The sequence below is a fragment of the Acinonyx jubatus genome, chromosome C1 (assembly GCF_027475565.1).
Source record: "Acinonyx jubatus isolate Ajub_Pintada_27869175 chromosome C1, VMU_Ajub_asm_v1.0, whole genome shotgun sequence".
NCBI classification, from domain to species: domain Eukaryota; kingdom Metazoa; phylum Chordata; class Mammalia; order Carnivora; family Felidae; genus Acinonyx; species Acinonyx jubatus.
In genome coordinates, this window is record NC_069381.1 from 160,264,249 (window position 1) to 160,291,125 (window position 26,877).

The 26,877-nt window shown below is 43.2% G+C and overlaps 1 protein-coding gene and 1 long non-coding RNA gene across 5 annotated transcripts in view; one reads left to right on the forward strand and one right to left on the reverse strand.

Moving 5' to 3' along the window:
- The window catches only part of LOC128314068 (uncharacterized), a 132,372-nt gene extending 110,281 nt beyond the window's left edge, over nt 1–22,091 (forward strand). For 2 of the 3 annotated variants that reach the window (XR_008295447.1, XR_008295448.1), the window contains exons 3-6: nt 4,898–8,178; nt 13,856–13,923; nt 16,416–16,499; nt 21,307–22,091. This is a non-coding gene — a long non-coding RNA (uncharacterized LOC128314068). The remainder of the gene's footprint in view (nt 1–4,897; nt 8,179–13,855; nt 13,924–16,415; nt 16,500–21,306) is intronic. The other variant, XR_008295449.1, reaches the window with a different exon arrangement.
- WIPF1 (WAS/WASL interacting protein family member 1) overlaps nt 1–26,877 on the reverse strand; it is a 123,329-nt gene that overhangs the window by 58,057 nt on the left and 38,395 nt on the right. Inside the window, exon 2 of one of the 2 annotated variants that reach the window (XM_027055459.2) lies at nt 22,505–22,747. The exons of the other annotated variant lie outside the window; for it this stretch is intronic. The gene's annotated coding sequence lies outside the window, so the exon portion shown is untranslated. The remainder of the gene's footprint in view (nt 1–22,504; nt 22,748–26,877) is intronic. 2 annotated transcript variants of the gene reach the window in all.

The window sequence follows — 26,877 nt, forward strand, 5'->3', positions numbered from 1 at the left end:
TGCATCTAAGTGAGAAAGGCAGCCACTGTGGGGTAAAGTGCCTGGAGCATACTAAACACTCAACAGTGTCAGCTATCATGACTAAGTGAGCTAAGTGTCTCCATGGTTAGTGCTGCTTCATAAAGGAGGAAACAGAGCAGGAAAAGTGGCTCTTTCTGTTCACAGAGGGATAATTCAATGCAATGTGAGAATGAAGAATTTACCCTATTTGACAGTTGAGAAAAGTTGGGTACTAGTAATTCCAGTAACTCTGTTTTATATCATTCTACAGCTAGGTTTCAAATCCCCTCAGGACCATTTCAAAAAGCTGGTGTTGATCCACCTGATTTGTGACGGTCCCATTCTCATTCACCAGTGCTGCCGCATTTTTGTGCATTTCCAAACATCGCTAGATTCAAGGAACACAAATTCAGAAAAAAAAAATGCCCCAGCAACTTCCTAAAAATACTGTTTCTCCTAAAATTTAAAGAGAAATAGGGATTAGTAAATAGATTTTATGCTCACTGCTTTATTTTCATTCACCCGGATGGGCTCACTGCCCATCAGTAGGCTTGTCGCCATCCCTCCCAGGAGGAGGATAGGAAGCCACTTGTCTCAAAACCCTCCAAGGCAAAGAACAGGACTTCTCTTCTAGGGCACTAAGAAGATGCCCCAAAGCCCTTTGGGGTGGTCTCACCCACCTGGGGAATAGAAAACAGCGCTGATTTTCCAGGCTGCTTTATTCTCGCGGTTAAGGAGCAAACAGAGAGAACAGCAATGGTCTGAGAATGTTTTCGGAGGGGGTGCATAGTGAACTGAAAGAAAACAGGCTTTGAAGCAAGGTCTGATTTTTCTCTGAGCAAGTGAGGAAACAAAACCACGATACCTATCATTATGCCCAAGTTCGGTCACCACAAGATGAGGATGACACTGTGACGCAAAAGACAGCCGTGCCAAGAGTCAACTGAAGCTTCAGCAAAACTGAACAAACACCACACCGAAAACACTCTGAGTATCCAGCTCTCGTCGGCAGGGAGCTCACGGAGAACCAATATGAAGATGACCGGTGTGAAAGTTCATTTTCCAAAGTACAATGGCTTCTGTACACACAACTTTCTACTCCTCTGAAACTTCTTCCTGCCTCGTACAACATCCTCTGCGGAGGCACATGTTTAGCATTCTTCCCTAGCAGTGTCCGCTGAATTCCCTTCAACCTCTAACTGCACACCGCAGAGATAAGGGTTCCTTCTTTGGCTTTGTTCCCCCCTCATATCTTGAAAATATAGATGAGCTTCTAAATAATGCTGAGAGATACAAAAAGATGAAGTATCTCAAAATCTTTACAGGCATAAGCAACACACAAAAGGTTAAGCAATGCAGAACAAGAGCAATACACGTTCTACTCTGGAGTCGTTAAAGATTACTGTCGGTGACGTGTATATCCTCAGTTTCAAAAATGCCGACTTGAAGGGGTACCTGGCTGGCTCGGTCGGTGGAGCACGCACCTCTTGATCTTGGGGTTGTGTGTTTGAGCCCCAATTTGGGTATAGAGGTTACTTAATAAAATCTTGAAGGGCTCCTGGGTGGCTCAGTTGTTTGTGCGTCTGACTTTGGCTCAGGTCATGACCTCGTGCTTCGTGAGTTCGAGCCCCGTGTCGGGCTCTGTGCTGACAGCTCAGAGCCTGGAGCCTGTTTCAGATTCTGTGTCTCCCTCTCTCTTTGACCCTCCCCTGCTCGTGCTTTCTCTCTCTTTCTCTCTCTCTCTCAAAAATAAATAAACATTGGAGTGCCTGGGTGGCTCAGTCGGTTGAGTGTCCGACTTTGGCTCAGGATCTCACAGTTCAGTTCGTAAGTTCGAGCCCTGCTTTGGGTTCTGTGCTGACAGCTCAGAGCCTGGAACCTGCTTCAGATTCTGTGTCTCCCTCTCTCTCTGTCCCTAACCCACTCTCATTCTGTCTCTGTCTCTCTCAAAAATAAATAAACGTTAAAAAAATTAAAAATAAAAATACAATCTTGCAATTTTTTTTTTACTTAAAATGCAGCTTTTAAAAAAGATTTAAATTATAATATGACTGTATCGTACACAACGTTACTCAGGAAAGTAACCGGTACACATTACTGCGCTGCTAGAATTTTGGGTTTTTACAAAAATAAAGTCCATGAAAGGACTAGGTCACCTCAGTGATTATTTTCCTTAAGTGTAACTCCTCCCACCCCTGCTACTCCCCACAAAAGCACTCTTAAAAATATAAGTTCAGAATTTAATAAAAGTGAAATCAGTTTTGTAATGCATAAGTCTGGGAATATTAAAAATCACTATGAACTTAACAAAGTTATATATTTTAATTGTTTAAATGTTTACTTAATTTTGAGACACAGCGAGAGACACAGAGTATAAGCATGGGAGGGGCAGAGAGAGAGAGAGAGAGAGAGGGACACATAGAATCCAAAGCAGGCTCCAGGCTCCGAGCTGTCAGCACAGAGCCTGATGCAGGGCTCAAACTCATGAATGGTGAGATTATGACCTGAGCTGAAGTCAGACACCTAACTGACTGAGCCACCCAGGCGCCCCAATAAGATTATATATTTTAAATCTCTCATTCTATTTTCCTTAACATAAATACAAAAGTAAAGTACTTAAAGGTTTAGGATTTACCCTTGAGATACTATAAACTATTATTATCTTCATGATAAAAGAAACTTATGAATCTATGGAAAAGGGAATAATATTTATAAAACATATTAGTAAAAGCACTGTATATGTTTGTGTATTGACATTCACAGGTCGTTCATTAATAAAAATATTTAAAGTATAATAAAAGGAAAGTTAAGAGTGGTTTTACTCAAACTTGCATTTTCCAAAAGGTATCATCTGAAAGTACCAAAGATTAAGTAGAAATCCACATTCAAAAAAGAGTTCCATGGAATTCTCAGAAAGAGACAGTCGCAAAGGGTCATCTGAGGACATTATTTTAGCCTCAACTTTGAGAATCATTCAAACGGGGGAGCCAGTGCCCGATATTGACAAAGTGCAGTTTCTGGCTGGCAAGCTCAGATGCCAGCCCACCCTATCTGCCAAGATGAGTGGATGAGAAGTCATTTCATGAAGTCATGCACAAACATGAAATGCACTGTAAAGGTCTGCGGCCATCCCTCCATCATTGCTTTGCTTGCTTAGGCTGCTGGCCAGCAGGGATAGCTCCCTCTGCAAAACTGTTTCAAAGTAATGACCTGGAGGAAGTGGTGTGCTGATACCATGAAAAAAAAAATCCCTCAAACACAAAGATAGTTCAAAAAGCATCAGTATATGGCTCAAAGGAAACAAACAGCTCAGCTAATTTCAACTCAAAAGAAACCTGAGAGACCAGTTTACCTTGGCTGTAGCTACACACACACACGCCGGAAAACTGAAGGGTGGCGATTATCTAGTGATTCTGTTTCGTGCCAAAGGGGATGAAAGGGCAGGGTTATCCATCCTGGGGTCAGGATGGAATAACAGAATATATCCCACCCCACAATGCTTCAGACACAGAATGACGTGTATATAAGAGGACTTCTTCACACTGTTCTCTCCTTGAGACAGGGAGGGGCGCCCTGGACCTCGGCCGGAATGGTTAAGTCTGATGTTCCTTCCTGAAGCCACTGGGAGATCAGAAGCTAATTCTGAGCCTCTCACACATGGTCTCTCCATCACTGGAGCCTTTCCATGGGTTTTCCTTCCACAATGGTGTCTTTACAGAGCTAAGAGAGGAGCAGGGCATCTAAAACAGTTGTTTCCTGTGTACATCGTGGGCTGAAATCCATCTACAATCTTTAAAAGATGACCAATACTGAATTTTCAACTCCCGGGCACTTAACAATACTCTTCAAATGAAGTGAACACATCATCGACAAACATCACATTCTATTTGGTTTTAAAAACCATTTGGAGCTTTCTGTAAAAACAGCTACTTTTCTGAAAGAATAGGCAATGGTTGCTACCAAAATCTTAAAATGATCCTTATTTTATTTTCAAATAACCTTATTTGAGAAGGTCACTAGAGGTAGGTATCAGCAGAAGGCTAAAACTGTTTTCTCAGTCCTGTTTTGTACTGCTATTTTGACATCTTTGTTGCTAATTGGGTCAAGATGCCCAAAAGCCCTTTGGTTTTGATCACTCGAGGAAATGCACCTCACAGCAGAAGACCTAGTTATTTTATTTGATTTCCAGTTTTGTGAAGGGAAGACAGGAAAGAGTGACGACCTTTAGTATCAGAAGTGTGTGTTGTTGACTTTCAGTTGGGTAGTGAGATTTTCAGTTCAAAACATTCAGTACCCAGATCACATGTGGTGACAATTAAAATGTTTTAAATGATGTTTTTCCTTCTTCCAGTGCTGGCCATAATATTCAAGCTGGGCACAGGAAGCAGAGATTTTGTCTCAGCTCAGTAGCCGACTTACAAGGGCAGCTCCAAGCTCTGCAGTTTTTGCCATTTGTCTTTCTAGGTGGTGCACCAGTCAGCAATCCTCTGCAGCTCATAAAACCCAACATAACCTTTTGGGATGCTCTGGAAAAAACACATTGGGTAATAAGGGATAGAATGCTTTCTGTTCAGTGTTTCCAGTGCTATTTTCTGGCCCAAAGAAATACCAAATCATAGGCATCTACAAAAAAGAGAGGTGGCCCAGAAATGATCTTGCATAGTCTGTGAGTGCTGACTACCCGCCCCCCCATCCCCACCCAAAGGTTCATCTACCTGTGTCCTGCTGTGTGTTTCACGCAGAGCTACACAGGCATTGGAGCAAACAGCCATTTCTACCAGACTTGACTCAACTCAACTTCTAGGGTGGTCTTAAAGTGAAAATAAAAGTGCCCAGAATGATCCTTAGCACACAGTAATGGCACAATAAATGTTAACTATTATTATTATTGTTCTAGGAAATGAAATGGCATTGTCCTGATCACCTTGAGGATGCGAGGAGGGGTGAAAAGATGCAGATCCATGGCAGTGACAGTGAGACGAGTATGGTCTAGGAGAACGTGAAACTTTGACATTAATGTCCTCCCTGTGAGCTTTCCCCAAAGATATCCTTCAGCTATGGAGCTAATCAGAAGGCCCATCGGCATTTCCATGTGTAGTTTACACACCACACTGTGATTTCTTGGCCGGTCCTTGGCACAAAGGGAACTGAGCAAGACATCACGACGTAGACAAGCTGCAACGTGAACGCCACAGAGGTGGGAAGGTCATGGCCCACAAAGGCAGAGATTCGGTGAAGGCCTCTGAGGTTTCACCTCATCTCCACAGTTCTTAGTCACACAATTTCCTTTATGGATCTGAACAGTAACAAACGGGCCTTAGAAAACGAATCAGTGTGCCAGGTGGAAAATGCCAAAAGTCATCTTGTCTCTCCAAAGGGTTAAGCTGCTTTTCCGTTTTGTTTTTCTACCCTTTCTTTATTCTTCAAGCCCTCTTTGCTGAATAATTTAAAATTCACGGTTACAAGGGCTTCCTTTGTGCCCACATTCCCCTGCTGAGATCAGATGCAGCTGACCCCACCCCAGTCAAGGCCAACTGGATGAGGGCAGGACCCCGGCCCAAGTCTTCCTGCTGGAGAGCACGCTGTGAGATGGCCGGGTGTGAAAAAGCCTGCTCTGCTCGAACAAGGCAGTCTGTTTCCTCCTCGTCTCAGAAGTATGAACTGGGAATCGTGGGGACAGGTAGGCAGTCAGTCATACCAGAGAAATGAGAGGAGACAGGAATAGCCAGTTAACTGGTGGACATAAGAGAGGAGATGATCCGTCTCCTGGGACTGAGGGCACATCGTGATTTTTCAGGTACCTAAACTGTACTGTAGTCTTTAATAACTCTAACAGTAGCAAAGCTAACAGTAACAATAATAGCTAGCATTTATTGTGCCCTTACCATGTGCTAAGGATCATTTTAGGAATTTTACAACTATTCATTCATTCAATTTTCACAATGACTCTTGATGATGATGATGATGACGACGCTGATGATGGCACTGAAGCACAGAGAAGCTAAGTAACTTGATCAAGGCTACACAGCTCATAAGTGGCCCAGACACAATTTGAACTCCAATGGCAGGGTTCCAGAGCCCATCCAGCATGTGCCTCCCTGTGGGGTAGTCCTGAGTATCCTGTGTTATTGCCCATCCTTACAATAAAGCTCCCCTATTAAGGAGGCCTGACAGGGGGTCTATTGCTTGCTCCCTATTGCCTCACAACTAGCATTTTTCTTGGTTCCGCTCATTATGAATCTTAGTAACGTAAGCATACATTTATTAATTCAAGAACTATTTAATGCTTACTGTGTGCCAGGAACTACTACTGAGCTCTGGAAGCTGACGAAGACTCCACCCCGTTCCAGCTCTCAGGAACCTCTACTAAGTAGGGAAAGACTCGGTCTGCACACACCGCCACGCCAGAAAGAGCTTCCAGTAATTATACTGTATAGTCATACTTCTACGACCTTCTGCAGAATCTACGGGACATACTGTCTTTGTAAACACACCGTGTCCTATTTTTGCATAATGATATATTGTATCCCGAGCTCATCGTTAAAATAATGCCTCAAAAGAACATCTTAAATATCACCAAAATAGAAACAGACACGGCAAAGATGGCTTCTTGGAAGGTCTTCCCAGGATTCTGTGTCAGTCAGGCCAAGGGATGGCAACACGCATGCGCACACTGGCTGACCTATAGGCGGCGCTGCAGTGTCCCCCAGTGCCTGAAGGTGCCTGAGAAATACGAACCATGGCCTCCTCCTCCGTCTGATCATATTTCACTGCTGGCAACTTGTTCACGGCATCAATCCCCATTGCCGCCAAGTGGGTATTTATTTATGTCTACGGTACTTGCAAGACGGTGCTCTCAGACACCAGGTGTCACTCTTCTCATCTTTCCAAACTGACAGCACCAGCACACTGCTTTGCACCTGACAGGTCTTTAACCCGTTTTAAACGACCGTTTTGTAACAGTATTACACCAGCACCAGTCTATTGTGGGAAATGCTGAACTCAAATTTAAAGGAGAGAAATTACATATAATCCTACTAGAAGTACACGTTAACTTTTTGGAATATTTCCTTCTGGTCTTGATACATATAAAATGTTTCAAAATGAAGATGATAAATACGCAGTTTTGAATCCAGGTTCTGTTAGCCTTTCCTACCGCTAAATACTCTTTGAAAACATGATTTTTTAATGACTGCATGGAATTTCGACACCAATTTATTGAACGTTCTCCTGTGGCTGGTCATTTACTTTATTTCTTACTTTGCTTTTATAAATGTGCTAATATCAACATCCTTATACGCAAATTCTTGTGTTCAGTTAGGTTTATGCAATAGAAAAAGAAGTATTGGATCAAAGAGTTTGAACAATTTAAACTCTCTTGATACGCAGTGCAAATGGTCCACGGGGAAGGCTTATACTCCCTCTGGCCTCGTGAAAGAATGAATGCCCCATTCACCATACGCTCGCCAACACTGAATATTACAGTTTTAGAAAATCTTTATCTTAATTTGGTTTCTTCAGTGGGTCGTAACAGAGCCTACATTTAAACTCTACGTTCCTAAGAAAAGTGCAGATGGGTCACTTACAAACAGGAGCAAAAGAGCCTATGAGCAACAGTCCCCACCTCAAGCCCTTGAAGCCATGAAATACTTTAGAATTTTAGAAATGGCAAGTACTTTAGAGGTCACTGAGCAAACTGTTTCAGTTTATAAATAAAGTAACCAAAGCTCAGAGAGATGAAGTGACCTGGGAAACATATTTGAGTTCGAACTAGAATCTAGTTGTCTGGACCCGTGGTCTTGACCCATAAGCCATTTCTTTAGAATGGGCTGATAACCTATGGAAGCAACAAACCATTGTTATCAGAGTGAAAAAATAAAGGGAAAAATAGTATGAGAATATATTTGAAAACGAAACCGTTATTGTTCTAAGTTGTTTTATCTTCATGACACCAAGTGAGAATAAGCTGTTTTATAGACAAAGGCAAAAACTCACATGTGAGTATTACTCTATTCTTAAGATCCCTGCTTACATCTAGAACAGATATATTTTTTTACTGGAACCATTAAAATATTCAGCATTGATTTACCATCCTCTCATCGAGCCAACATTTACTAAGAATGTACTGTGGCCAGGCACGTTGCCAGGTACTGGAGCAGCAGGGGGGAAAGAACCAAGGTAAGAAATGAGGGATTCATTCTGCGGGGGGGAAGTGGGCAGGAAGGCATGTGAACAAATGCTAATGCATGTGACTGGGCGGTGACGGGCTACACAAGGTGCCGTGGGAGTGGGCAGAGCAATGGACATGGAAGGCGTCACAGAGGAGCTGACACATGAGCTATGCCTGTGCTTGAAAGTAGTCTACTGGGCGGGGTGGGGAGAACAGCATCCCAGTCAAGGCTGCTCATCGGATGGGCCTGAAACATGGCGGCTGCACACCTGAACTCATCGAACCCTCACTCTATGAGCAGACTGATGCTGTTCACTGGATGTTTCTTAGGCTGGTGTATATTCTGACTGGTTAGCACTTGTGCCTATCAGCTGTTTGATATTTAGATATCACCTCTGCCTATAAAGACATTATTGTCTTCACTTAAATTTTCCAGAGGTTACAGAGCTGATAAGTTTGTGATTTGAGCTTTTAACTACAAATCCCACAAGGCAGAAACAACTATAACATCTAGCATGAGGCGTTATATTTCTTATTAACTGGTCAATTTTCAGTTATGAACTTGAAAAGCCTGATGACTTTAAGAGATAAGAACTGGTAGATTTCGGGGGCACCTGGGTGGCTCAGTTGTTTAAGCATCTGACTCTTATTTCAGCTCAGGTCACGATCTCATGGTTCGTGGGTTTCAGCCCTGTGTTGGGCTCCACACTCACAGTGTGGAGCCTGCTTGGGATGGATTTTCTCTTTCTCCCTCTCTCTGTCCCTCCCCTGCTCGTGCTTACACTCTCTCTTTCAAGATAAATAAATTAAAAAAAAAGAACTGGTAGATTTCTGTGGTGGGGATGCATGGCATCAATATGGCTAAAACAAATGTGTTATAAATCAAAATATGTGCTTGTTTATTAATGCACTAAACAGTACGATCTAGTGGCCAGTCTAATAATGACTATGATTTTGAAGTAATAATGAGGGCAAACGATATTTGGAGATATCTGAAATTGTACTGTATAAAAGTTACTCCTACTTTTTAATTGAATCATATTTGACATATAACATTATATAAATTTAAGGTGTACAATACGTTAATTTACATATTGTAACATAACTGCCATTGCAGTAATAATTAGTACTTCTATCACATTATACAATTATCCTTTCTTTTTAGTAGCTGGAATAATTAATAGTCTCTTAGCAAGTTTGATAAGTATAAGAGAATATTGTCTATATTCACCATACTGAGTATTACATCTCTACGACTATTTACTAGTCATAGCATAAGTTATCTATTCTTATGCAACAAATTACCCCAGAACTCAGTAGCTTAAACAAATATATTATACCAAAGCTTCTGTGAGTCAGGAATCTGAATACAGGTTAGCTGAGTGTCTTTGGCTCAAGGTCTATCACAGGACTGCAATCAAGGTGGCAACTGGGGCTGTGTTCTCATCTGAAGGTTCAACTGGGGAGAATCTGCTTCTATGCTTATTTATGTGTTGGCAAGAGGAAGAGGTACTTACTTGTTGGCTATTGGTCAAAGGCCTCCTTCAGGTCCTTGCCATGTGGGTCTCTCTTCAAGGTAGCTTAAAACATGGTAGTTGGCTTCCCTCAGAGTGAGCAAGAGAGTGACAGAAAGCCCCCATCATGGACACCATAGTCTTTTTATAACTAAATCTCAGAAGGACATCTTATCCTCTCTGCTGCATCTCGTTCACATGAATCACTAAAACTAGCCCACATTTAAAGGGAAGGATTTAAACACAAGTATATTTAATTCCAGGAGGTAGGAATCATTGAGGGCCATCTTAGAAGCTGCCTACCATAGGGTCACCTGAGTGGCTCAGTTGGTTAAACGTCTGACTTCGGCTCAAGTCATGGTCTCATGGTTTGTGGGTTCAAGCCCTGCATCGGGCTCTCTGCTATCAGTGTGGAGCCTGCTTCAGATCCTCTGTATCCCTCTCTCTGTCCCTCCCCTGCCTGCATGGGCACACACTCTCTCTCCCTCTCAAAAATAAATAAACATTAAAAAAAAAAAGAAGACGCTGCCTACCACCTAATGACAAAATATCTATGACTTCTATCGGTGATGATACCACAAGTGCTGCTAACACTATTGCGGTTTGTGGGTACATTCACAATTGAAGGAAATGCAAAATTTCAGTGAGAGGTTAGTGAAAATAAAGACATTTTATTCCCCCCACCGCCAACTCACAGACTTTAGGTTAAGAACTCCTGTGTTAAAGGATGCAGCGTATCTCTCACCATCTAAAAATCAGTCTGATGCTTTGTGGATAGGCACAAGGATTCCTCACATACCCCTGGAATCCACTATGTGTGGGCATTTACTGTGTTTGCAAAAGATTCCATTTTTGTTTGTTTGTTTTTAAGCCATGCGGTACTGTTAGTCCAGCTCAGAAATAAATCGACTTTAAAAACTGTTCCCACAGCTGCAAAGGGCAAGTGTTTGGCACTAATAAATCAGGATTAGTGGAGCTTGGCTTATAATGAACCCTTCACCTCCCCTGGGCAGGTGGTCACCAACTGATCTATGGGAACAAATAAGCCATGCTTTGAGGTAATAACCATTTTTCTAATGCTACATAGGACTCGAGTAGAAAGCAAGTAGAGGGAGATATTGTATTCCTGCAAAATTCAATCTTCTTAAACTTGGAGGCCTCTCAAAACATGAATCAAAATTATGTTTCCAGGGCCACTTGCTTGACCCCTGCTTATTACTACCTTTCCCTTCATAACTACTGTGGGGGATTTTCCTTCTAGATAGTGAAGGATGCTATCAACAGGCCCATATCAGAGAATCAGTGAATGTGGAGCCCAATTATACGTTTAAATTTTACCCTCTTGGACCCCAAATGAAATTTGGCATCACCTGCTCACAGAAATGCCTTCACTGTTCCATTTTTGGGGGGTGGGGTGGGACAGGGGTTATATTCAAAATATGTAACAGCCAATAAGGCACAGTCACTAACCGATCAGAATGATGTCTCACAGTCCTGGGCACCCCATGCTGTACTAGGCACTAATGCTTAACTACTGAATTATGAGACAGGTCTTAGGGATTGAAGGGTGCACTCAAGTTTCTGAGATCAGTGATGATTCATCAACTGGTACTGAAGCTTGTCAATATTTTAATAACCAGCATGGCTGTACCACTGCAAAGAGTATCAACTGCTGAGGTGGGTGGGAACTGTTCCTCCCCCGGGTTCCTGTGGAGGGTTACTAGTGTGGGAGTTGACTCTGTCACCTTTCAGCACTCCATGTGGCTTCTACTGTGGGGACAGAGCCCAACCCTGCTTTCTGAGCCTTGAGCTGAGGTCTTGGAGTCTCTTGGAGTGCCCCACTCAGGTCTCCTCAAGGTTCGCTGGCTGTAGTATCCCAGCTCTCAGGCACCTGCTAGGAGCAGCCTGGGACAGCTGTGTCAAGCTGGCACCAAAAGACTTCTGTGCAAGATGGGGTTGGGTGTTTCCCTGCAGGTTTGATGGAGGCGCATGTTCTCTGTCCACAGGTGTCATACCACCCAAGAAGTCCCACCACTGTATGGGGTATAGGACAAAAAAAAAGAGACTTCTTTTTTTTTTTTTTTTCCATGTATCCTCTCATTGCAAGGATTAGTTTAACAGCTACCTGAAATTCCTGATTGGAGCCCCAGTGTTTTAGGTGTATCTGGATACATCCAAGAGGTCATTCTGCATTGTCTCTTGGTCTACATTATTTTACTAAAACGCTCTGGTTTGTTCTACTTTGCTCCATGCTTCTGGAAAGTGGATTAGGGAAGGCTTTAGATACAGACAGGCTTGGGTCTGCATTCTGGCTCTGTGGGCTGTGGTCTGGTCACTTCACCTCTCTGAGGCAATGTCCACTTCATACAGTGCCTCCCTCATAGGCTGGTCAAAAGTCTAATAAGATGAAGACATATTTGATAGATGCTCTTCTTATAAACCGAGCACAAGATCAAGAATAAAAACATTTAGCGTGTATTTGGGGTAGGAAATGCCAGTGTACCAATCTAGGTACTTTAAAAATAGATCCTTGGGGCGCCTGGGTGGCTCAGTCGGTTGGGCGTCTGACTTCAGCTCAGGTCACGATCTCGCGGTCCGTGAGTTCGAGCCCCGTGTCGGGCTCTGGGCTGATGGCTCAGAGCCTGGAGCCTGCTTCCGATTCTGTGTCTCCCTCTCTCTCTGCCCCTCCCCCGTTCATGCTCTGTCTCTCTCTGTCTCAAAAATAAATAAACGTTAAAAAAAAAAACAAAACGTAAATTAAAAATAGATCCTTTTTGTTCACTCAAGCTGACTAAAAAGCAGACAAAAAGTGAATTTAGAGATTAAAATGGAAGTTCTGCGCAGACTTACAGCCAACTCATAAGAACTCAGAATTCCTCCTGTTGAATGAAGATAACATACCTTCTTTTCCCCCAGGAAAATAGCTAGCATAGGTTAATTCATTAATACTTACATAACGACCTAACATCTGTCTCAATGACAATAAATGCAATTTCAATTATCAAGATATTTACGTAAATGTAAAAAGATGAAAACCATAATATTTTCTCTAATTGTCTTGACATATATGCAAAGAAAAGCTTGATTTGTTTAGATATTGAGCATCTGAAAAAATAAACCTTGCTTTTGCCCACTTTGCTAACTTTTTTTTCTTAAAGTAATTATGAAATCACTGGGGCTTACGCAGCGAAACGCAAGGCCTAAAACAAAACTGACCCTTCCACTCTTGTTTACCCAAGTGAACATTGTCTGATTTCAGTCCCAGAAATCAGTCACTGAATAAGTCCTTCTGCAGAGTCTCATTCTGTGTTTTTTTTAAATTAAAAAATTGTTTTCAATGTTCATTTATTTTTGACAGACAGACACAGTGTGAGCGGGGGCGGGGGGGGGGCGGTAGTGGTTGGGCAGAGAGAGATGGAGACACAGAATCCGAAGCAGGCTGAGCTGTCGGCACAGAGCCTGAGGCGGGGCTTGAACCCACGAGCTGTGAGATCATGACCTGAGCTAAAGTCAGACTGAGCCACCCAGGTGCCCCCCATTCTGCATTTTTAATAGGAGTTTTAGAAGCTACAGATGTATTCAGGAGTAAAATGAAACCATTAAGACCATTAAGAAAGATGAATTCTTCTAGGAGTCTAACTCCTACATTCATACATGTATATCTAACTGCCTACTCAACATCTCCACGCGATGTCTGTTTAGCAGACCACTCGGACCCAACAAATCCCCAAATAAACTCCATATATCTCTCCCCTACCCCTACCTGCTCTACTCACGGCCTCCCCCAGTCGGGTGGCATTTCCTTTCTTCCTTTGCTTCTTTGTAGTGTTTCTTGACTCCTCTCTCATGCTTATTATTGTTCAATTTAACACTTAATCTTGTTGGTTCTACCTTCAAAATAATCGAACTCAAGGCACCTGGGTGGCTCAGTTGGTTGAGCGACCTACTTTTGATTTCGGCTCAGGTCACGATCCCAGGGTCATGGGATTGAGCCCTGTGTTGGGCTCCGTGCTGAGCATGCAGCCTGCTTGAGATTCTCTCTCTCTCTCTCTCTCTCTCTCTCTCTCTCTCTCTCATCCCCTCCCCCTCTTGTACACTCTCTAAAAAAAACTTTTAGTGAAAAAATTGAAAAAACACAAAATAACCAGACTCTAATTACTCCTCACCACAGCTAATGCTGCCACCCTGGTCCAAGGCACCATCATCTCTCATGGGAAGATTGCAACAGCCTCCTAAGTGGTCTGTACCTTCTCTTCTTGCTCTCCTACAGTTTATTCTCAATATAGTAGCTGGAGTGTAAAAGCCAGATCATTGCCCTCCTTTGCTGAAGTCCTCCCAAAGCTCCCTCCTACAAAGGCCACAAGGCTTTCCAGAATCTCACCGTCCTCTTCTCCCCGCCTCACTTACTCTGTCCTCATCACACTGGCTTCTGTGATTCCTGGAATATGCCGGGCGCGCTCCCGCCTCGAGGCCCTTGTGTTTCCCCCAGTATCTGCAAGGCGAATTCTCTCACCTCTGCTAAGTGCCACCCCTAACCACCAGACTTTGATCCACATACACCACGGCATTCCTGCTTCTCCTCGCCCTGCTGTACTTCTCTTCCCACCGTGCTCATTACTTCTTCACATAACATACTATTTCATTATACATACATAAATGTATTGTTATTGCCCACGTCTCCAACGAGAACAAAAGATCCACACGCAAGTTATTCGGTAAATATTTCTGAATTAAGGGAAAATGCCCTCCTCACAAAAAAGGCCAAAAGAAAACAACAACAACAACAAACCCATAAAACAACCAGTATCCAAAAAGGGTCTTACAACGTCCAATAGGACCCACATATTATATATCATTTTCTTTTTATAATGCTTGTGGCTTTAGGAGGAGAATGAAGAAGTAGGACCGGCACTGGGAAGAGGCTGCTGGTTTGCTCAGGAAAGACCCTTAAGAGGGGCATTACAGGGGAGGGGGAGAGCACCACACTTTGAGCACAGGAACTTTGTCACAGAAGTCCTAAAACCTCGCTTTTTTTTTTTTTAATGTTTATTTATTCTTGAGACAGAGACAGCGTGTGAACAGGGGAGGAGCAGAGAGAGAGGGAGACACAGAATCTGAAACAGGCTCCAGGCTCTGAGCTGTCAGCACAGAGCCCGACACGGGGCTCGAACCCATGAACTGTGAGATCGTGACCTGAGCCTAAGTCGGACGCTTAACCGACTGAGCCACCCAGGTGCCCCCTAAAACCTCTCTTTTATCTGAGAGCTAGAGGGATCAGACCCAAAATGACTGACCCACATTACAAATTCACAGGAGGCTGCCGGGCACACTGGAATTTATAAATAATGGCATTTCTTTCCAGTGGCCATGTCCACTCTCCAGAATATACTCTTCTGAGGTGATGGTACCCAGGAAACTAATTTAGTGTGCAGAAGGCGGTTTAGGGATTTTGGAATCAGGGCTAAGGACGAGTAAGCCTCCCGAGGGCTACTCAGTTTGGGCCACGGTAAGCCATGGTCTTCATCTACGCTTCACAATGGACAACCCCTCTCAATCCATATTCATGTCCACATGACTCAGAGTCCCTCCTCCTGGTCAATCGTGGGCAACCACTGGGAATTTTTCCTCTATGGATTTTGCTCTATGAGGATTTTCACTGTTCACTGGGCACAAACTTTCTCTGGGTAAGCTGGATTAGTTGTTTACATATATATATGTATATATGTTGTTTACATATATATATGTATATATGTTTATATATGTATGTACATATATATGTATATATGTTTACATATATATGTATATATATGTATATATACAGACATATACTGAATCTCATACATATACTGAATGACTTCCATGTGGATCTTTTGTTCTCATACATATATATATGTACATATACATATGTACATATATATATGTATATGTACACACACATATATATATATACACCATCTGTACTATAATACTTATATTATGCTTATCTACACACTATCCATGTTGCTCTGCTGTTTTCCAGGAATTACATAAAGGTCACTTAACTGGAGTTTTGGGAGTTCATTAACTCCTCAGTCTCTTGGTCCACTCCCACTTGGCAGGAGTGTGGTCCCTGTAGATGGTGTCCCAGAAGGGCACCGACATCCAGACTCCCCGTCCTTGGGGCCTCTCAACCCTGCAGCGGGTGGACCCACGCTGCAGTCAGGAACCTTGGTCTATGCTCACCACTCTCACTAATTAGCTATTTTGACCAAGATAAATCACCTCTAACCTTTCCGGGCTTCAGCTTCCAAATCTGAAAACAAGAAGATTGAACTCTTGAAGGTCCCTTCTATTTCGAAAAACCCAGGACTCTATTTCTGACCTACCTCTTTAAGTTTTAAATAATGACAACGGCATCTGAAAGCCTCTTTTCCTAAACTCTTCCCAAGGCCAGATGTTCCTGGCACTGACTTAGGAGAAAAAAATAGTTTTTGAATAACCTAACATTTTTGTCTTTCAGAGCAAATTATCCTCTGGCCTTTTCAATTCTTTTTCCCCTCCTGCTCCCTCCGTATGAATCTTTAACAGAAGTTTTAAGAAAGTAAACTATCTACTCTTCCTGATTTGTCAGGCAGGGTTTATCTTGTAACAGCATTGTTTTTTTTTTCCACTTTAGTATTCCTATATAAAACCTCTCCAACGTTGTTAGTCCGGTAACTGTGCCTCAGCCCCAATTTGTCCCTGTTTTGCAGGAAGGTTATTAAATGCTCTGGGGATGAGGAAAAAAAGCTCAGAGACCGGGCTGGAGAAGGAAGCAAGCTGTCCAATACAGGTAAGTGCTGGCCTGAATTTTCACGAGGTGAGGGGCCGGGAATGGAAGGAGAGTGAGAGGAGAAAGAAGAGGAAAGGCAGAAGGAAGGAGAGAGAGAGAGTGAAGGCACACATTGCTGGCTTTGAAAGAGGTTTTAGGCGAAGCCCTCGTGGCAGTTCATCAAGAATGTTCATTTAGTTAAATGACTTCTGGAACTGGGACTTTCCTAAGAAGCCACACCGCAGTTAGAAGGCAGAGTTGGAACTCCAATTCCCCTCCTCCCTGTGTAGCCTGCTGCACGGCAAGCTGGCGAGGTGCAACGCAGCCCCTCTACTGACCCCACACCCCGTTTTCAGGACTCTGGATCGTTCTACAGGCCTTTAAAGCCTATAAGAAAGACCAGATCTTTCTACAGCTGGCCTGGAAATCAAAGAAGTGGCTTCCGAATCACCATGTAATCACCATTTTGGGTAAATCAGTGATTTACCCAAAGAGTAGCAGTTCGTTAGCAAACCTCCAAATGAACCTATAGGTGTCATATATGCACAACCTCCTGGTCTAAGATTAGCTGCATATTCCAAATAATTGTAGGTCCCAAGATACCATCTAATGACTTTTGGTTGAGGAAATATATGCCCTAAAGAATTTTTGCCCTGTTAAAAAAAAAAAAATATATATATATATATATATATATATATATATATATTTGTATGTACCTGTGCATGTGTGTATGCAAACATGTGTCCTACTGCAAAGAAAAACCTTTGTTTTTTGTGTTTTTTTTAATTTTTTTTTCTTAACATTTATTTATTTTTGAGACAGAGAGAGACAGAGCATGAACGGGGGAGGGTCAGAGAGAGGGAGACACAGAATCCGAAACAGGCTCCGGGCTCCGATCCGTCAGCACAGGGGCCCGATGCGGGGCTCGAACTCACAGACCGCGAGATCGTGACCTGAGCCGAAGTCGGCGCTCAACCGACTGAGCCACCCAGGCGCCCCAAAACCTCTTTGTTTTTAAGCCACACTAGGATTACAAAACAGTACAATGCGAGAGCTTAAAACATGACACATCATTAAAATCCAGACACAAACAAAAGTAGAAAGGAAGCCTAATTCCTACCAGAAAGTATCAAAACAGACTCTGGTAAGTAACTTCTAATTAGTATTGAGAAATTCCAGTGTTAGTGATATGTAAGCACCAGGTAGTGGAACCGGCAGAGTCCTGTAAGCCAGGAATAGGTGCCTCTTAAATTGTGTGGAGTGCACCATACAAGGTTCCGTTCAAGGGCTCATCTTTTCCCAGCTTATTAATTTCTGAAGTTTATTTATTTATTTTGAGAAAGAGAGAGAGCGTGCGAGAGAGAGAACGAGAAAGAGCATGAGTAGGGGAGGGGCAGGGAGAGAGAGAGAGAGAGAGAAAATCCCACTGATAGTGTGAAGCCTGATGTTGGGCTCGAACTCATGAACTGCAAGATCACAACCTGAGCCGAAATCAAGAGTCGATCAATGCTTAACCGATGGAGCCACCCAGGCGCCCCACCCCGTAGTTTATTATTTTTGAGGAAAAGCCTTCTCTGTCCTTTCATAAACAAATAAATGCAACCCATTCTTGTCATTTTCTGTTGCCTTTTTGGTGGGGAGGGGGACACGTAGAGGCTTTTTTGGGCAGGGGGGAAACAGCACCAACTTTCCAACTGGTGAAGAAAATGGGAAACTGAAAGGGCACAGTGAAAAATCAACCAAGCATGTGGGCAATCCCTTCCTCAGAAACATCAGAGTACACATAAGTGTTAATGATGTTTTATTTAGAAGACAGCACCTTCAGCCAAAGAAGACCACAGAGCAGTGCATGAGGCTGTCCATCATAACTTCCCTACCATTTCCTTCCAGAAAATCTATAATCTAAACAAACAGCATGGCCATGGCTCCAGAATAGTCTTACTGCCTTGCTTCTTTTCTGGGACAACAGGCCAAGTCGTCTTTGGGTCCTTATGACCCAGAAGAAAAATACAACATTTTGTTTGAGGCATTCATGAAGGAAAATGATACTGATCTTGTAATCTGAGGTGTCTTCAAGCCTGTGGGTTTAGAAGGGAGGATGGTATAAGAAGACATAATTACTGGATGATTCTCAGAAAGTGTGTTTATTCCTGCATGAAGTCTGGTTTAAGTCAACAGAACTGAGGAAAAGGCTTTTGCCTGAAGATTACGTAGTCAAAAGTATAAATTATGGAAAGAATAAAAAGCATTACCCCATGCTATCTCTTCTGTTTCCTTCATTTTCCTTGCCGTCATCCTTGTCAGCTCTTGAAAACTGAACTGCTTATAAGCTGAAAATCACAGAGATTTTGTCAAGCATTCCAGAGTCAAGATAAAAATCAATGGTGTTGAAAAAAATCGCATTCTTGAACCTCCTGGTCTTTTTCAAGAGTGTATACCATGAGAGCAACTGGCTCGTAGCAGATGATGTGAACATTAGAGCACATACAATACTTTAAAGAACTATTTATACTTTATAGTTCCCTAATGGCTACAATATGTAAACAACTCCTATCACTCAACAACAAAAACCAAACAACCCCATTTAAAAAATGGGCAAGGGACTGAACAAACATTTCCCCAAAGAAGATATACAAATGGTCAACAAGCATATAAAAAGATGCTCAGTGTCGCTAATTGGTACGGAAATGTGGATCAAAACTACAAGATATCATCGTACACCCATTAGGATGGCTACTATGAAAAAAACCAGCAACCAGTACTGACTAGGATGTGGAGAAATTGGAACCCCTGTGCACTGTCAGGGGGACGGTAAAATGGTATAGCCGCTATGGAAAACTGCATAGCAGTTCATCAAAAAATTTAAGACAGAATTACCAGATGATCCCTCAATACCACTTTTGGGTATGTATACAAACAAATTGAAAGCAGGGTCTTAAAGAGGTATTTGTATACCCGGTTCACGGCAGCGTGATCGACAAAGGCCAAAGGCGGCAGCAACACAAATGTCCTCCACAGATGAATGGATAAAGAAAACGTGGTGTATACACATCATAGAGTATTACTCAGCCTCAAAAAAGGGCGGGGGTTCTGACACATGCTACAACATGGGTGAACCTGGAGGGCATTATGCTAAGTGAAATAAAGCAGTCACAAGAAGACAAATTCTGTATGATTCCACTTCTACAAGGTCCTCGGAGTAGCCAAACTCAGAAACACCAAGTAGAATGGTGGTTGCCAGGGGCTGGGGGAGAAGGAAATGGGAAGGAGTTGTTTAACGGTTTAACGGTTAACGGGTTAACTAACGGTTTACAGAATTTCCATCTACACACTTAATGATTAAGATGGAAAATTTTAGGTGATGTCTGTTTTAACACAATTAAAAAAAACCCACCACCTGTAGCTCCCAATATTTCCCAGCATAATTGTGATGACAAAACTGTGATACTTTACCCACATCCAGAAACATCTCTCTGAGAAACCCGGGGGGCTGGGCCTCCAGACTTGGTGGTGACAACTCAAAAAGATGACCAATGATGAATTCAACTGTGAAAGCTGCACTCATCAAAGTTTTATTTTTTCTTTTCTTTTCCCTTCCAGCATGAATGTTTTGTATATCTCACCAGCTTGTCCTTCTGGAACCCAGGCAGCCCCATTATCCGTGGAGGCTGGCTCTGAAGTGTTACTCTACTACCCGGCATCCTGGGGAGAAGAAGCCTGCCTATATGTCAGGGTCTAGGAGAAGAGGAATTTGCAAAGTCAGTCCCCTTCTTCTTATTTAGAGAGTTCAGTAACATGCCTATACAGCCCTCCTTCCTCATAAAATTCACAATTTTCTCTCCAGATAAAAGGTGACTATTTATCTCTTCCTGCTTTTGACCTTCAAACTGAACTCAGTGTTCAACTTGGCAGTAATTCCTGCTTAAAAATGACAAGCTAGAATAATAGTCCAGGTGCTCTCCACCATCTGACATGATCTACCACCCTGTGCTGTTCCATGTCCTTTTTTTCCAGAACCACTTCCAGGTTTGGGGCTCAGAGGCACTACATCATAACATCATAAACCTTTTCTTGCACTTACAACACAAAGGAACACCCCAAAGGTGGAAAGCTGGAGAAGGGGGTGAGAAATTGGCTAGGGAGAGAACAGACGCCCCCAGAATAAATGGAAACAGCTTTTGGAAGGATGCATTAATAAAAGAGACATTAGGTCCATCTGGAAAATATTCTAACAAAAAAAAACAAAAACAAAAAAAAGCCCTTTTCTACTATGTGCAGCAGATTAGCAGAATGCAAAAGTCCCTGAGCAACAAAGCTCTATGACCAACTGAAAAAGCAAAGCAAAACTGAAAGAAGAGCTCCTTCTAGGGATGTCCAGCCACCACGAAGTCGTGAGCCTCTTTTTGGTCTCAGGGGCACTCCTAGTGCCGTGTGCAAGAGACTTTCCTGGTGTGTGTGCAGTTCCCTTCTGGTGTGTGTGCGTCTCCTTCAGGCACTGATTTGTGCACAGGGCTCCAAACACCAATGGCGTCCAACCTCCCCTCCACCCCCAACCCCGATGGAAAGGTGGGCTGCCTCTCCGAGCGAGTGCAGGGGTTCTGAAGCCACTGGGGCCGAGATCTCCAACTTGGAATCCAGCCCTATTCTGCGAGCCTCCCCTCCATTTTCTTGCACAACATGGTAGTAAAAAATGAAAAAAATGTGGCCATCTGAGGACATAATCAACAATGATTTTTCTCTTTCATCACTGTTCTGGTTATTTTGCACTACTGGGATGTAAACAACACGTGAGTCCTCTAACCCCTCACCCCTTTGTTGTTTTTTCAGTGCAGACACTCTGGAGAACACCGTGGGCTAGAACGACAAGAGGAACCAAGAAGCTCCCAACTCAACCTCTCTTCATTACTCTCCCCACCTCTATCAACACGTTAACGCAGCCACGGAAGAAATCTAGTAGGTTTTCAAAAACATCCAGAAAAAGACTCAGCACCCTCTCTGGCCAACCTGTTCTAGTGCTTGATAACAATCCAAGAATGCAGTAACTTCCTCCCTCTAACTCAGATTCGAGACACTCTCCTTTTTCGTACAGGTCTGAAAGTATCGGGCCCTTGCGGAAGAGCCTTTTATTGACCTGATGCTCTTCATTCAACTGTCCCTCACCGGCCAGAGGATGAATAACCTTGGACCACTGAGCTGTTTCTAGGCTCTAATTTCCAGTGCTTTAACCGTCCCTCTGGCTCGGCTCTAGACTCTTCAAGTCCTCCTTCGTACAAGTAGCACGGCTTATGAAGACACACAGCTCTAGTGATGGTCCCCACCACATGGCTTCTTCGGGCGCTGTGCGGTGGGAGCCTGGGGCCATGCGCGTGCAGGCAGGGGACTTCCTCACCTCACATTCAGGCTGTCCCCAACCCCCTCTTCTCTACCCTTGCTTTAAGTTAATAGAAGAAAGGAAGGAAGGAAAAAAAAAGGGAAGGAAGAAAAGAAGAGGGCAGAAAAAATACAAAAGGGAACTAAGATGTATAAAAATATGAGAAATGCATTGTAACAGGAAATACAAGCCAAAAGATTCATTTTACCAGATGAAAAGTACATAATAACAACATTTTTGCATTCAGACTCACAGCATGTTTCCACACATAATATTTCAGTATTTTCCACCGCCCTTTGAACACCCCACGAGTGCCCGCAAACACAAGCTGATTTGTCCTGTTTCAGCTTTATGCTAATAGGTAAACGTGAGGAGAGGCTTATAGCTGAATTCCATGAAATAAGTTATTGCATGAACATCTGAAGGTTGTTTTTTAAAGGTAAAGAGGGAAGCAAGAGATTCTGAGAATTTCATTTTCACAGTAATGGCTCGATGTTTGTTCCTCTAACAAAGTGTGGCTTTCAGCTATGCCCTGGCTCTCACATTCAAAGCCAGAGCAATTTCTTCGCATTACAGAAAGACAGTTTAAGGAAAGAGAACAAGTTAGGTAGTTTAGAGTGGCTATGGAAGATTTTTCGGGGGGGAAAAAAAGCACTAACCTGTGTTGTTTTAATCCGCCGAAAACGACAAGTTCTCAAGTTCCCCTGCAATCTTCTAGCCAGTTTCCTGTAAATGTCGCATGTGACATTATACTTCCTCACTGCACCGTCTCTGCCTGCCTCTCTAAGTGGTCAGAGGCGTGTGATAAGATCGTCTCGTTGCTTGCTTCACACTGGGGTAACCCTGCTTCTAAAGGAGACTTTGTCACTCCAAAGGGGTCCCCCAGCTTGCTTGAGGCATCCCTAGGACACAGGTAAAGAGGAGATAAGCTTGGGAGAAAGGCAGAGAAGAATAATGTCTGGACTCCTGGCACTGGTGATCTGGCAAGGATCAGGGGTAAGGGAGAGACGGGGAGTCTGGAGCCCCAGAGTCGTGGGGTTGGGGCAGCAGCTGAGAAGAGGCAGACTGCTCACAGAGCAGCCCCGGGGGGCTCTCCAGTCATCTGGACAGGGCCCCCCTGTGGCTGCCCTCAGGACTCCCCAGGAAGGGCCAGCTTTGGGCCATGGTGCTGAGCCCAGGAGGTCCCCAGGCTCCTCTCCGGAGGGCACCACCACGGAGAAGCACACCCAGGGCTCAGCTCACACTTCTGGATCCTGCAGTGACAAGACCCACTCACCCTGAATCTCCCCAGCCAGTCTCAAGTTCACATCCAGTCTTTTCAGTCCTGCTGTCAGGCGGTGTGCCCTAATTCTTGGTTCAGCAAACAAAGCCACGGTCCTCTCTGCCTCCCAGGTGAAATAACTGGCAGACATCCCCCACTCCCCCCCGGATTGTCTCCGAAATATGCCAGGGTTTTGGTTTCCCTGTGGGATGGTGGTGGGTTCCTGGTGGTATGTGAGTCCCGGCAGTGGGGGGCCTTGATGCTGGCCAGGCAAGAGCACCAGGCAAGTGCCCTGGTGTGAACCTCTGTGCCCCCAGCAGAGGGGCGACTGGAGAAGAGCTGAGGCAGGACAGTGCCAGAAGCCAGGGTGCCGTTTCTAGCTTTCTTGTTCCTGTGGTCAGTGCCTTCTTTTCTCCTTCCATGATTCCTCTAGCTCTGTGGAGGTCCACACACATGGAATTTGTGGATGTAGGAAGTGGTGCGTGGGAGTTAAAACCATGTCCTGGACCGAGCGGAATATTCTGCAATTTGTACAACCTGACTCAGTACAGAAACCCCAAAGTTGTTTCTATTTGGCTACCCTAGCATAATTCTTTTCTTTAAAATGCTTTTAAGAGGATTTTTTGTTTTTTAGAAAGGTAATTGTAGAAAACCTCACTGTTCCAAGTCTTGAAAATATTACCCTCTAATTCCCCAATGAAGTTTTCGATGTGAGAACACAGTAAGGAAACGAGTCCTGGGATCAGGACTCTGGACAACTGCGAAGCTCTTATGTCTCACCACTTGATTGCATTTCTGGCTCTGAAAACGCGCATAAACTGGCCCACCGGTCTGACAGCTGATGGCTGGTTTTCTGATTGAACTGTGCAGTTAGAGTAGCCAGTTGAGTCAAGACGGCTATAAGCATGACAGTGGTTTTAAAATGGGCATGATGGTACAATTTTGCTATCTTAGAAAAACAAAATACTACACAGATGATAAACAATGATGACTTCATTTGAACGCATTTAGAAGTGTCACATTGTGCGTTAAACTGCCAGTTCCATTTTTCAACTAAGCAGTGACATGTGTTCTACTTAAGCCATGCTGTGTGGAATTTTTAAAGGTCTTAACAAAATGCTTTATAATTTTCCTTTAAAATCCCTAACCTGGCCTCCTGTCTGTGAATTTTTTTTTTTCATTTGTTTTGGCATTTAACAAATTTTAGCAGACTTTGTTTTTTAGAACAGGTGTGAATTTACAGAAAAATACAGAGTTCCCACTCATCTGCACCCAGTCTCCCCACTATTAAAATCTTATATTTAGTATGGTATATAAGTAACAATAAAACAGTACTGAATTTTTTTTTTTTTTTATGTGGGTCACTTCTGTTTTGAGAAAGAGAGAGAGAGATAGTGTTCAGGGGAGGGGCAAAGAGACAGGGAGAGAGAGAGAATCCCAAGCAGGCTCCACACTCAGCCCTGAAGTGGGACTCCATCCCACGACCCGGAGATCATGACCCAAGCCAAAATCAAGAGTTGGACACTCAACTGACTGAGCCACCCAGGCACCCCGATACAGTGTTATTAACTGAAGCCCACAGTTTATTTAGATTTCTTTAGTTTTTTTTTTTTTTTCCTAATGTCCTTTTTCTGTTCTAGGATCCCATCCAAGACATCACATTACATTTACTCATCACATCTCCTTAGGCTATTCTTGGTTGAGACCGTTTCTTAGACTTTCTTTATTTTTGATGACCTTGACAGTTTTGAGGAGTACTGATTAAGTAGTTTGTAGAATGTCCCACAATTGGGTTTTATCTGATGTCTTTCTCACGATAAGAATGTACTTACAGATTACTTGTTGGGTTTCTCCTCCTTCCTTACTGGATGCTCTGCAAGGAAAATCTTGAGGGTGGAGTATCTACATAAATTATTTAGAATTCTTCTGCATGGAAGATTTGTCTCTTCTCCCCATTTACTAATTTATTCAATCATTTATTTATATAAGTATGGACTCAGACATACTGATTTTATACTTTGGGTTACAATTCAGCACCACTTTATTTTGTTGTTCAAAGCATTCTACTCTTGACCACTGGGAGCTCTTTCAGTCGCTTACTGGGCTCCTCTGACATACTCCTATCAGTGTTTTTTGAATTTTGTTCTTGTCTTGACAAGAGAATGAAAGAAAATACATCTATGGCCCTGAAAAGTTTTTTTTGGCCTTCAATTTTCCTTAGTTCTGCCCCATGTATTAGTAAAAATCTTTTAACTGCTTTCATAAAATTAATCCTCGCCTCTAACAGCCAAGAAAACACCAAAACACCAAGTGAGGTGAAATTCTGCATTTCCTTAATTCCAAGATGCATGTTTGTGTTGGTAGTGGTTTTTTTCCTTCAGATCTTAACATTCCTGGAATCGGAGTGTACATTAATATCATGTCCTCTTTCCCTGCCTCCTCACTTGTCATTAATTTGATGGTACACCTTATAGTTGATGGTGTCTTGGGAATGGAGAAAGCAGAGCCATCAAGTAGTTCTTGTTTGGACCACAGACATCATTTAACTACTTTCACAGATTCTTCCCCCCACTGAACAAATATTTTGATTAAAGTGGTTTGATTTGTGGCATCCAAAGATATTTTTAAAAAACCCAAGATTTTTATCTACTCCTGGACGCATTCTAACTTTACATCAAACCACAAAATCTCATCAAGTCCTAAATACAGATAAAAGGGGGGGGGGGTTGTTCCAATTTTTTTCTCTGGGTTTACTCTCTGACCCCCTTTGTGTTTACCATGTCACTTTTTCAAGACTTCTCAAATCCATCATCGTTCCCGAGGAGCCCAATGTTGATGCCGAGGGGTGGGAAGGATGAGGTTTCACATTCATGGTGATGATGGGTAATGGTGCTTACCGGTCAGAGGCAGGTCAGGAAGGATGCTGTGATTCTGCCTTTCCTACTCAGGGGAGCCAACCAACTGCAGAATGGAGAACTGACCATTCCTTTCTCTGTGCCTAGCATCTTCTCTCCAGCTCAAGAACCACTACTGCTTTAGCAGTACCATTCTTAACAGATTTTTTTTTTCCTTTTAATGGATGGAGACTTGTTCAACCATTCACCATGGGCATAGTTCCCAAATAGTCACAGGTGAAATGCCCCATCTCTTCATCCAGGTGGGCAGAACTTGGCCACTCTAAACACTAGTTTCTGTCCCACTCCTGGGTACGATGTACTAAGATACTGATGGTGCCCTAGTGATCTCAGTAGCTTCCGTAAGAGACTGGAAGAGATGCTATACTGACTTTTTTTAGTCAGCCATCGACTAAGCCCTTGCCACCAGCCACTTCCCAGATTCCCACTTTACAGACAAGCTAACCAAGTTAGAAAGGCTAAACAGCCTGTCCAGGGCCCCTTGATAACTGTGAAGCCAACATGTACATTCAGCTCTGCCTGAAGCCAGAGACTCAGGGACTAATGCTACTCTTGCCATAGACAGGTGTACCACTTATAACTCATAAGTAGGCACGTTACTCAACACAGTCCTGTTCCCTAATTATTTTCTGCACGTGCTTTTCACCTTGACTAAACCGAAGTGGCAATGAGGGCAGGGACAGGGTCTTCTATTAACTCAGCCTTCCAGCCTTAGCCCAGTAGCCTTCCTGTTAATCCTGTACTTTTGCTGTCCTGCCAATCTTTTTTTTTTTCTAATTTATCAGAAAATTCAGACTTTTTCTTTTTTGAATTTTGATTTTTTTGAGGAAGGGAGAGAAGTGGGGGGAGAGGGGCA